The sequence below is a fragment of the Rattus rattus genome, chromosome 11 (assembly GCF_011064425.1).
Source record: "Rattus rattus isolate New Zealand chromosome 11, Rrattus_CSIRO_v1, whole genome shotgun sequence".
Classification (NCBI taxonomy): Eukaryota; Metazoa; Chordata; class Mammalia; order Rodentia; family Muridae; genus Rattus; species Rattus rattus.
In genome coordinates, this window is record NC_046164.1 from 83,525,491 (window position 1) to 83,539,102 (window position 13,612).

The 13,612-nt window shown below is 36.7% G+C and overlaps 1 pseudogene; it reads left to right on the forward strand.

The window, feature by feature from the left end:
• Window positions 1–11,782: 11,782 nt before the first annotated feature.
• On the forward strand, window positions 11,783–12,874 carry LOC116912044 (annotated as a pseudogene).
• Window positions 12,875–13,612: the final 738 nt, after the last annotated feature.

The following is a 13,612-nucleotide window of genomic DNA, read 5'->3' on the forward strand; positions in this document are numbered from 1 at the left end:
GATTTTATAACCAAAATAACTACTGGAATCTTCTCTTTGTATTTTTTTTTTGTACTGAAATCTTCTGTCACCTGAGTGTTTGATCTTAGCCATCTTGAATGGTCTGAGGTGAAATCTCAGGGTCATTTTGATTTACATTTCTCTGATGACTAAGGATGTTGAACAGTTCTTTAGGTGCTTTTTGGCCATTTAATATTCCTCAGCTGAGAATTCTTTGTTTAGTTCTATACCCCACTTTTAGTAGGGCTATTTTGTTCTCTGGAGTCTAACTTCTTGAGTTCTTTGTATATATTGGATATTAGCCCTCTATAGGATGTAGGATTGGTAAGGAGAGTTTGCCAATCTCTTGATTATTGTTTTGTCTTATTGTCAGTGTCCTTAACCTTACAGAAGCTTTGCAATTTTAAGAGGTCCCATTTGTTGATCCTTAATCTTAGAGCAGAAGCCATTAGTGTTCTCTTCAGGAAATCTCCTGTGCCCATGTGTTCAAGGCTCTTCTTTACTTTCTCTTTTATTAGTGTCAGTGTATATGGTTTTATGTGGATTTAAGCTTTGTACAAGATGATAAGAATGGATTAATTTCCATACTTGTACATGCTGACCACCAGCGGAACAAACACCATTTGTTGGAATGCTGTCTTTTTTCCACTGGATGGTTATAACTCTTTGTCAAAAATCAAGTGAGCATGTGAATTCATTTTTGGGTTTTTAATTCAATTGCTTTGTTCTCTGTAATAATACCATCCAATTTTTACCACTATTTCTCTGTAGTGCAGTTTGAGGTCAGGGATGTTGAATACCACAGAAGTTCTTTTATTGTTTAGAATAGTTTTCATGGTCCTGAGTTTTTGTTATTCCAAACGAATTTGTAATTTGCTCTTTCTAACTCTAGAAAGAATTCAGTTGGAATTTTGATGGGGATTGAATTGAGTCTGTAGATTGCTTTTGGCAAGAGGGCCTTGAAACAATCCTATTAAAGTCAGGGACTAGACAAGGCTGCTCATTCTCTCCCTATCTATTCAATATAGTACTTGAAGTCTTAGCCAGAGCAATTAGACAACAAAAGAAGTTCAAAGGGATACAAGTTGAAAAGGAAAAAGTCAAAATATCATTATTTGCAGATGGTATGATACTTACCCCCAAAATTCCACCAGACAACTCCTAAAACTGATAAACAGCTTCACCAAATTGGCTAGATAAAAAATTAACTCAAACAAATCAGTAGCCTTCCTCTACTCAAAGGAAAAACGGATTGAGAATTAAATTAGGGAAATGACACCCTTGACCATAGTCACAAATAATATAAAATGCCTTGGTGTGACTGTAACCAAGCAAGTGAAAGACCTGTATGACAAGAACTTCAAGTCTCTGAAGAAATAAATCAAAGAAAATCTTGGAAGATGGAAAGATCTCCGATGCTGATATATTGTCTTCCTTTACTTCATTGTGCTATAATTCCCAGTCTCAGACATTTAGGCTGAACTCTGTTGTTGTCCCATTCATCATTTTTGATTTCTAAGGAATTCAACCTGTATTTATAAACTCCTGAGATGCATAGACAACTAGAAATCTTCTTTAACCCAAGATAATTCAATGACCTTTCTAAATTTTGCATTTCATATTTAATCTTTTTCAAAATCATATGCATGAAGACTATGAAGCGAAACTATAAACTTCCTCTGTGAGCAAGACAGCAGTCTACCCAACATCAACTGCTGCTATTTTGCTAACCTCCTCAAATACATTTTGAAGCCATCATAATATGCTTTCCTCTCTACCACTTTCCAAGAAGAATTACTCATTATACATAAGCCACATTGAGCACCACCATAGGCTTAGATTTTTCAACATCTACTTTTGTAAGTGTTCATAAATGCTTCACCCTCCCCTTGTAGCCCACTTATCAAATATAGAGAAGAAATGTGATCAATAGGAGAAGGAAGAAGTGAGCTTCTTTTGGGGGTAATTCCAATCTTCATTTTAGGGATATTAGCATCCCAGTCCATAATATCAAACACAGAGCAGTAGCAGATGTCCATTCCAACCAGCAAACAACAAGCATGCATCAGTAGCATTGCCACCAAACAGAAGAAACTGAGAAGTTTAACAAAATACGGCATGAGTCATCTGAAGTGCCAAGAAGCAGCCAGAGTTACATGAGAAGTTGTTTGTCATGTTCTTCCTTTACAGAGTCACAAACAAGGAAATATCAGTGAACAGCAATGAAGTGCAGTAAGGTTGAACAATGCCCGAGCATCATCAGCAGAGATCAGCAGAACACTACATGGTAAAGCAATGCAAAAGCATAATCAGAGAAGATCGGTGAAGGGTTGCAAGGCAACCTAATGCAAGAGCCTCATTCACTCTCTGCTGGGCTCTATTTATACTCTTTCCAAACATCACATTGCATCTCAAGTCTCTGCTTTAGCATAACATCCTCATGCAGGACATCTTCCAGAAAAACATCACAAAACATAACTGAGTCTCCAAAGAAATCAGAAATTTCCACATTAGAGACCTGTTGGATATCACCAAGATATGTATACTGTACCGCAACCTTAGGGTTACCCTGTCAAGGTCCTCATTTTTGTGGTTCATAGGAATTGTAGCTGGGTAGGACTACTGGTTAATTCCCAACCTTGAAAATTTTTGTGGCATCTTCAGGTTCTAAGTGATGAGGCTATTATGTCAGATTGTATGAAACACTCTGAGCCTCCTCTTGAAAATGCAAATTTTCTTAAGCAATGGGGACTTACTCTTCAGCTATGGGATGAGTACAGACAAGAACAATAATGGTCTGTAAAGTTTTCAGTATCTGTTACACAACCCTCACCAACCAATAAAAAGAAGACTTTCCAAGCCCAGTATTGGGATCCTTAGTAGACTTTCTACAGGTCTTGGATGAAGCATTGGCAACCCACATGTGAAAATCTCATTTATATTTTATATGTATATTTTATAAAGTCTTAATAGGCAATTTTAGATTGATAGGTAATAGTATGATTCCTGTGACGTTTAAGATATCTTTACTGTTATTTTCACTCCATCCTAATTAGAGCTCTTCTTTTTTTCTATTGCCTTTATCATATCATTGTACCATTCTATCCTATCTATTGCTCCAGTTCCCCCAATAATGGTACAATTTTACTTTCCTAGTTTTAGAGGTTACTTCTGGTTTTATAATCATATCTGAAGACCTGGAGCTAGAAATCTCCAGTGAGAGAACCTGCTTTCGATTATTCAATGTGACTTTTTAAAAAGGTCTATTTAAATAAATTCATTATTTCATTTTTCTTTACAGTGGAATAATATTTAATAATATGCCACATTTTCATTACCAATCTATAATTTGAAGAACATTAGGTTAGCTGTTGTAAAGAGGGAGTAACAATGAACATGGATGTACAAGCTTTTGTGAAATAGGATGTGAAACCTTTGGGCATGTGCTTATGAATGAGATAGGTGGCTGGCCGATCACCTCTCAGAACCCTTTCCATCATGGCCACCTCAGAAAGTTCCCACTTGAACAAGTGCATCAAGCAAATGTATATGTAATGGCTCAGAGTGAGAAATCCAAGCCATGTATATCTAGGTCGATGGTGCTGGAGAAGGACTATGCTGCAAGGCCTGTACCTTAGCCTGAGCCCAAGTGTGTAGAAGAGTAACCTGAGTGGAACTTTGAAGCTTCTAGTAACTTTCACTTTGAAGGCTCCAACACCTACATGTTACCAAGTTTCGAGATCACTTCTACAAAAAAATCCAACAAGTTGGTGTTCCGTGTAGTGTTCAAGTTTAACTGGAAGCCTGCAGAAAGCAATTCAAGGCCTACCAGTGAATGGATAATGGACATTATAAACAACAAGCACCCCTGGCTTAAAATGTAACAGGAATATACTTTCATAGGAATAAAGGAGCATGCTTTTGGTTGGCCTTCTGATGACTTTCCTGGGTCCCAAAGTCCATATTGCTATGGTGTTGGAGAAGGCAAAAGACTATGGCAGAGTTATCATTGAAGCTTACTACCAATCCTACTTGTATGCCAGAGTCAAGACTGCAGGAACAAATGCTGGGCTCATGCTTGCCCAGTAGGAATTACAAATAGAATCCTGTGAAGGGATGTGCATAAAAAATCATCTCTAGATTGTTGATTTCATCTTGCATCATGTGTGCAAAGACTCTAGTGACAGTGACTTTTGACCAAAGACTGATTCTTGAGAATGGCAATAGTGCAGGCTGATATATCAATTTTAGCACTAAGGACAGAAGGAGGAGATTGGTCTGAGGTACCTTGAGGAGGGCATGGACAAAGGAATTAAATGCACATATATCTGCACATCAGGTATCTAGGGTGTGGTTAGACAATGCCTGTTGTCTAACTGGGTTCAACAAAACCTCCAATATAAATTACTTTTCTGCTGGTGTTGCCAACTGAAATGCCAACATCTGCCTTCTCTCAACTGTTAGCCAGAAAAAGATTACTTTGAAGACCATTAGCCTTTGGCCAATTGTGACCTTCTCAATGAGACTAGCAACTAGCCCTTCCGATACTCAACTAAGTAGCCCAGAATTCCAGTTATCTTGAACCTTTCCTAGTTTCTTAGCTTCATCCCACTTTGACTCTTTCTTATCCCAGTTGTCTACATTGTAATTCAAAGGATGGAATATAAAGGTCTTTCTGTTACTCATGCTTTTATTGGTCATAAAACAGAAGTCAAATATATGTTCTTTCTAATTGAGAAAACTACCCTATTATCCTATTCACTGGGTACCAAGTTTGAATGGAGAGATTGGTTTGAAGTGAGGCTTTCTTGAGGTAGGAGTTTGGTTGCAGTAAAAGAAAAGATGGTTATCTGGGTCTCAGTCACTTCATTACTGCTTAGGGTTTCCCTGTATACTCTTCAGGATCAGATGTTGGAGATGTAGCTGGTGGCATGGCACTACTTGCCACCACCTGTCCCGATGTTAAGGTCTAGAAGATGGTTACTTATCCACACACAAGTTAGAAGTATGAATTGGGTGGTCAACTTGAGAACTTGAGCATTGTTAGTGATGGAGGTGGGTGGATGTTACTGGCATTAGATTTGGTGGGAATCACATGCCATTAAAGCAGGCCATTTGCCATATATATATATATATATATATATATATATATATATATATATGTATATATATATATATATATATATGTATGTATGTATATACCAAAGGAAAACAAATTTAGAGTTTTGTCAAATTTGTACAGTTTCTAACTTTTCAGAAAGTTTGCCTATTTGTTTCAATGTCTCCTTGCACTTGGCTCCTGGACAGGCCTATATTTAAAACACTTACCATTTTGTATACTAGTGTCTTCTTTCGCAGTAGAATATGCCTTTCCTCTTTAAAGAGGCTATAGAGTTTTTTCTTTTATAATAAACATATCCTGTAAAAAAAGGGGGGTTTACTGAGAAATCCACAGAAAGCCTGTAAATTCTCCATGGTCTCCATGGTTGCTGGTCCAATTTCTATCTCCAGGTTCCTATATTTAGCTATTGTTTTGGTTCTCATCTAATGGTGAACTGTAGTTTGTAAAAGAAAATAAACTTCTTCCCCTGAATGTTTGTCTGGTTAGCATTTTATCACAGCAACAAACTTCACACCAGGACAAGATTTTGGCAGCTACTATGATTTTCTTATATGAAAACGGTTTTTCTATAAGAAGATGATTGATTTCCTACATTTTTGGAAAAATAAACATTCTTCAGATTGCATATTTTACAAAAATTTCTGCCACATTATTGTTTGGAAATACAGGGGGAAAGTAAATTTCATATCTATATTGGGTATTTTTTCTTGTCATCTTGACACAAACTAGAGCAACCATGGAAGTAACTAATGCTATGAATTGTCTCGACCAGATATGTTGGCATGTCTGTAGGGAGATTTTGTCACGTTCTAATTGATACAGTAGGGACCAGCCCTACTGTACGTAGTAACACATCTAGGTAGAGAGGCCTGTGCTATATAAAGAAGCCGGCAGAGCATATGGCAAAGGAAACAAGAATTTTGCATCAGTTTCTGCTTGAACTCCTGCCCTTACTTTCTTCAATGATAGACTAAGACCTGGAAAGTATAAGTTAAAAAAAAAAAAAAACTACAACAAAAAAAAATTTTTCTTTCAGAATTTGCTTTACTCAGTGTTAGCATAGCAAAACAAAATAAACCAGAATAATATAATTCTATGGATCTTTCATTAAATAAAGTATTCCCCTGATGTTCTCCTTCACTTGCAAGAAAAAGGGGAGAGCAATGCCATTAAATTATAGCTGTTGAAATTTTTCTACCCATCAAGATAAAATAGTTATGATAATGTGAAACAGTAGATGTTTTAAAGAATTTCATTTTGTTTCAATTTTAATAATATTCTATTATATTTCATAAAATTGGTAAGTATAATAAAAGATATTTGAAATTTTTATTAAGCGATATATATATATATACATATACATATATATGACAATCTAAAAGTTTTATACGCTATTTGTTTCAAAATGTTACCATATGCATTTGTTATTATTTCTAATTATTAGCAGTTGAATTTCTTAAAATATTCATTTACCTGATTCATTTCCTAAAGATATTTATCTGTTGATCATTTGTCTCCCATTATTGAAAATAAATTTCAGCAAATGTTAGTATACTTTAAGATGATATTAATTATATTTAAAAATGTATGGTAATGCTACATCGTCTCCAAAAAGCTGTGGTAAATCTATGTTAAATCTTAATGATTTGGTGTTTCTGACATCAGAAGTGAAGAAATCACCATCTGGTGTTAACAGAAAACCAGCTACTTTTTAAGATATATTGTAGACAAACTTGAAATTCCTTAATTAATATCCTTCTTTTTAAACATACTTGAAAACTCATTTAAGAATAAGAATGAAATTACAGTTATTTGTGCCTATGATAGATTTTTGTAAAAGAGCAAGTTGACAAATAAAACAAATAAACAAGCAATCAAAAACAACCAAAAAAAACCCCAAAACAAACAAACAAAACTCCTCAACTGTTCCTGTACTTACTCTGGTATTTAGTTTGAAGCACCAATACAAATGTCTGGAGGCAGAATGTAGCCTTCTGTGGTTTCTAAACTCAGGCAATATTTATAATTTGGATACAAAAAATTTGACTGAGTATTTCACCTCTATTCTCAGCACATTCCAGTTATTCATCTCTGGATCTTATGCCCTACACCCTATACACCCACAAATTCTAAAGATATTACTTAAAGAATGTAAGAACCAGAGGATGAGAGGATGGGAAAGAATGTTGTGCAATGCTCTCTTCTAGACATGACATTGGCTACTGTATTCATGAATTCAAAACAGCTTTGTTTATTTGCATTAGGTAAATAGTCCAAATCTCTAGCATACAATAGGGAGCAGTTCACTGCCTTAGTTGGGTTTTACTGATGTGAACAGACACTGTGACCAAGGCAACTCTTTAAGGGGAAACATTTAATAGTGGCTAGCCTATAGGTTCAGAAGCTCTGTCAATTATCATCAAGGCAGCAACATGGCAGAATCCAGGAAGGCATGGTACATGAAGAGCTGAGAGTTCTCTATCTTCATATGAAGGTTGCTAGCAGAATAGCTGACTTCCAGGCAGCTAGGATGAGGCTCTTAACGCCCACACCCACAGAGCCATGCTTACTCCAACAAGATCACACCTACTCCAACAGGGATACACCTCATAATGTTATTTCCTGGGCTGATCATATACAAGCCATCACATTTCACTTCCTGATCCCCATAGACTTGTGAAAATATGAGACTATGGGGAGCATATCTAAACATAGCAGAAGGTAAAATACGTTATGTCCAATTTCTAACTCCCCATAGTCTATAGCAGTCTAAACAATGTTTAAACTCCAAAGTTCAAAGTCTCTTCTGAGATTCATCTAATCATTTAACTGTAGCATCCAAGACAAGACAGTACACCAGCTGGATAAACTCCAAACTCTGCATTGCCAGAGCTGATGTCAAAGCAGTCTTCAAATCTCCAACTCCTTTTTCATCTTCCTTGACTGCAACAACAAACTTCTTTTTCCTTGGTCGTTTCCACTTCCTGTTAGCAGCTTTCCTCAGCAGATAGCATATAGACCTGGCATCGTGAACATCTTGGGGTCTCCAAGGCAACATCAGTGGCACTGCTTCTTGTTTAACTATCTTGCGTCCACACATGATTTTCTGGGATTCTCAAAAGGTCTGGCATTGATTCTTCAGATGTGCCCTTTGTTGCACTCTAAACTCAGGTTGATACACTCCATTGTTCCTGCTTGATGACCAACCCATGATACTGGAATCTCTAACACACTGGGGACTTCTGCTCCAACTAGGCTTCACCCATAGCCTCTCATAGGCTCTCTTATTTACCTTAGCATCAAGTACATTCTTCAGACAAGGCAAAAGCAGTCACATTTTTCACCAAAATAATTCAAAGCAGTCTCTATGCCAAAAACTGAAATTTTTCTCCTCTGAAATCTCTTGAGCCAGGTCTAGACAGTTCAATTCACTCTCTGCCACAAAGCCTACTAGAATAATCCATAAATTCCCATTTAAAGCTTTTCCAGGCTTTGGAAATCTAACATCCCAAAATCACAATCTTCCAAACAAAAGCATGGTGAGGACTATCATAGCAATAACCCTCTCCTGGTACCAACTTCTGTATTAGTTAGGATTTAATTGTTGCAGACACCATGACTGAGAAAACTCTTAACAGTTAAAGGGACAACATTTAATTGGGGCTACTTTACCAGTTCAGAGATTCAGTCTACTATCATCAAGGCAGGAAAATGGCAGCATCCAGGCAGGCATGGTGCAAGAGGATCTGAGAGTTCTACATCTTCATCTGAAGGATTCTAGCAGAAGACTTACTTTCAGGCTTCTAGGATAAGAGTCCTAAAATCCAAAAGCACAGTGCCATGCCTACTCCAACAAGGCCACACCTACTCCAACAAGGGTATAACTTTTTCTTTTAGATATCATTAAATAATTTATCAACAATATAAAAGAAATGGGAATGAGGTGCAGAGAGAAAACAGGCACAGTTAATGTAAGATCAGTAAATGTTACCATAACTGAATTGAAGATTGGTTTTAAAATATTGATAAATATACTGATAGTCTTTGTAGAATATCTACCACCAATTTCTGTTTTTCTGGACCTCCTCCTCCTCCTCCTCCCACATCTTCAACAAGGACTCATCATGTAGCCTTTGATGTTTTTAAACTCTCAGTCCTCAAGCTTCAACTTCCTAAGAGCTGGGTTTATGGGTATATACCACCACTCCAAAGTCGGCTGCTGAAAGATTATTTTTTCTTTTGTTTTAAACACAGTGATTGATGACCAGTATCATAAATTTTTAAAAAAATGCTGACTTGGATATTGGTGATATCTAGGATACATGGAGGCCACAAATATCTGCTGGCAATTTGATTTAGCCCAATATTTTCTTTCTTATTCAGTGTTCTAGTGTTGGGAAGTGACACCATGGCCCTAGCACTCTCATAAAAGAAAACATGTAATTGGTCTTGCTGGCAGTTTTGGAGGATTAGTCCATTATCGGCATGGTAGAAAGCATGATGGCATGCAGGCAGACATGGTGCCAGAGAAAGAACTGGGAGTTCCACGTCTAGATGTGAATGCAGTACAAAGAGAGGCCCTGGGTCTGGCTTGGGCTTCTCTTAGCAGTGCTTTCATTGTGTTTCATAAGTTTGGATATGTTGTGCCTTCATTTTCGCTAATTTCTTTCCTTATTAATTCCTTGACAAAGTTATTGAGTAGACAGTTGTTCAGCTTCAGCTGTATATGGGACTTATGTTGTTTTGTTGTTATTGATCACCAGCTTTAGCCTGTGGAAGATCACAGAGTACTTGGGGTTAATTGAATGTTGTTGTATCTCTTGAGGTTTGTTTTGTGTCCAATCATAGGGTATTTTTTGAGAAGCTACCACGAGGTGCTGAGAAGTAGGTATAGTCTTTTGTTTTAGGATGAAATGTTTTTTGATATCTGTTAAATCTATTTGGTTTATAACATCTTTTAGTTTCACTGTGTCTCTTTACTTTCTGTTTTCATGATCTGTCCATTGTGAGAGTGGAATATTGAAATCTCCTACTATTTTTGTTTGAGGTTCAATGTGTGCTTTGAGATTCAGTAACATTTTTTTAACAAATGTGGGTGCCCTTATATTTGGGGCTTAGGTGTCCAAAATCTTGATGAATTTTTCCTTTGATGTTTATGAAGTGCTCTTCCCTATCACCATAGATGGGGAAACTAAGATATTCCATGAAAAAACAAATTTAAACAATATCTTCATACTAATCCATCTATACTTAGGATACTGGAATGACATCTCCAATATAAGGAAGGTAACAACACCCAAGAAAACACAAGAAATTAAACATTTTAAAACAAGCCCAAAAGAATAGATTTATATACACATAATACCACCCACAGCAACAAAAATAACAGGAATAAACAATCATTTAATGTTAATAACTCTCAACATCAATGTATTCAATTCACCAATAAAAAGATACAGGTTAAAAAAGAGTATATATAAACATGATCCAGCATTTTGCTACATACAAAAAACACACCTCAGTGATAAAGACAGATACTATCTCTGAGTACAAGGCTGGAAAAAAGTTTTCCAAAGAAATGATGCCAAGAAAGAGCTGGAATTTCCATTCTAATATCCAATAAAAATAGACTTGTATTCAAAATTTATAAAATGGAATGGGGAAGAACACTTTTTATTTATTAAAGGAAAATTCCAACAAGAGGAAGTCTCAATTCTAAATATCCATACCAGAAATGTAAGTGCACCCAAATTCATAAAGGAAACATTACCAAATCTCAAAAGGCACATTAATGTCACACAATAATAGTGTGAGACTTCAACATCACACTATCACCAAGGGGCAGGTCATTGAAATGGAAACTCAACAGAAATACAGTGAAACTAATAGAAGTTATGAAACAAAAGGACTTCTCCAGAACATTTCATGCCAAAACAAGAGAATATACCTTCCTCTTAGCACCTCATGGAACCTTTCCCAAAATTGACCATAATATCAATTATAAAACAAGGATCGTCAGATACAAGAATGAAATAATCCTATACACCCTATCATATCACCAAAGATTAAGGGTAGAATTCAATAACAAAAAAAAACAAAAAAAAAAAAAAAAAAAAAAAAAAAAAAAAAAAAAAAAAAAAAAAAAAAAAAAAAAAAAACAAAAAAAAAAACCAAAAAAAAAACCCCACATACACATGGAAACTGAACAACTCTCTAATCAATGATAACTCAGTCAGGGAGGAATTAAGAAAGAAATAAAAGACCTCATTAAATTCAATGAAAATGATGACACACCATCCCCAGACTTAAGGAACACAATAAAAGACATGGTAAGAGGAAAAGTGCCTTCCTGAAAAAATTGGAGTGATGTCATACAAGCAAGTTAACAGTACACCTGAAAGCTATGAAAACAAACATACCCATGAGGAGTAGTTGACAGGAAATATTCAAATGCAGAGCTGAAATCAACCAGGTAGAATACAAAGCATGAACAAAACCAGAGCTGGTTCTTTGAGAAAATCAAGAAAATAGATAAACCTTTAGCAAAAGTAACTAAAAGGCAGAGAGTCAATTAACAAATTAACAAAATCAGAAATGAAAAGGGAGACATAACAAAAGAAATTGTGGAAATTCAAAAAATCATCAGAACCTACTCCAAAAATGTATATTGTACAAAACTGGAAAACTCTAGATGAAATGGATGAAGACAGATACGAAGTACCAGGCAATGGCACCAACTGCAGCCCAGGAGGTAGTGGCCTGAGAAGGGACCACCAGCACCTTTTCGGATATCCTTAGCAAAGGAGAAACATGGCAGAGGCCTCAGCAGTGGGTGGGGGGTGGCAGACACAGGCTCCACTGTGGCTGTCGCTAGGTGCCATTTCTTCTACTATTTTTGTCATTTTGTTATTTTATTTTTTAAGATTTATTTTATGTGAGTACACTGTTGCTCTCTTAGGACACAGCAGAAGAGGAAAGCAGATGCCATTACAGATGGCTGTGAGCCACCATGTGGTTGCTGGGAATTGAACTCAGGACCTCTGGAAGAGCAGTCAGTGCTCTTAACCACTGAGCCATCTCTCCAGATACTGAGCCATCTCTCCAGCTTACTATTTTTGTAAGGGCAAGGTCAATCACCAACTATTGCTCTGGGACCATCTGGATCACACAATGTTTTTTTTTAACAAAATTTTAGACCATTACTAAGTAGCAATCCACTGGACCAAGATAATAGAGCCAATGAGAGAGGTCACCATACTCACAGTGACATTAGGAGACCAAGATGTCCTCCAAGGTTGTCTATGACAAGAAGATAAAGGTCTCGAGGAAGTACTAGTCCTGACATGTCACCAACTATCGAAGAAATTACACAACTGATCTTTGCACTCCAACCCTGGGGACTATGCCATTGTAATCCAGTTTCTAGGACACCTAGAAAATAGAGGTCCCCTGCCACCTGTCAAGGAGAAGATCCTATCTCTCCTAACAGTGATAGTAACTCAGGAACAAGTCAATATAGGTTCAGAATATGCAAAGACTGTGTAGTGGAGGAGAAAGTCGGCAGTTATCCTGCAACCACTTCTTTCACCGAAGCTGCATCATGCCGTGATAGTTAGAACTGCCCGACACATGCCCAGTATGTAAGAAGAGCTTAAATGGTGTTAACACTACTCTGCAAATCCAGAGCTTGGAGCAAGCAGCAGATTTAGCGATGACATCCAGGTACATGATTGATGGACATTCCAAAATTAAAGACCACACCTGAACCAGGGTTGCCTGTGTTAGTACTGTTATTATAGCTGCAAATTTTATCAAAACTAAACAAACAAAATAATAGGGGGATTTGGGAATCATGTAAGAAACCCCAACCTATAATATTAATTCTATGAGTGTATTTCTTCTCTAAATTAAAGTTAGGACTTACAGATGGAATTGTATAGATAACCAAATGCGTCTTGTTGCTGAAATGAATGATAGTTTTATAAGTGTGAAACTTAATTATGTCAGTTGTTCCTGCCTGAGTAGAATCAATTCCTTAAAGTTAAGGTAGGGTTCTGCTCTCGTGTGGTCTTGTAATGGATTCTCTACCTCCTCCTCCAATCTCTATCCTACCATTAGTGGATTTCCCAGCAAATACAGACAAGCCAGAGCTCCAAGGTCCTGTTTTATAAAGTCTTTTTTCTTAATTGTACAAGAGTACAAGCACCTACTCTTGGCCCCATTAGCAAAGTAAGATTAATTCAGGAGTCGGAGATGCCAATGCTCTTTTGTCTTGATCTTCAGAGAGCAAATCAAGAAAATTAGACTGGTAAGGAAAGACGACCTGTCTCTATATACTTGGATTTTCTTATTTTAGTTGAGGAAGCACAATTTCCCTAAAGACCACCATGCCACATCTTACTTTGTCTTGGCTTGGTAGAAATCTGATTTTGGTTTCTCTGTGACATTAAATTGAGCAGCATATATGTGAAAGAGGGTGCAGAGGGTACC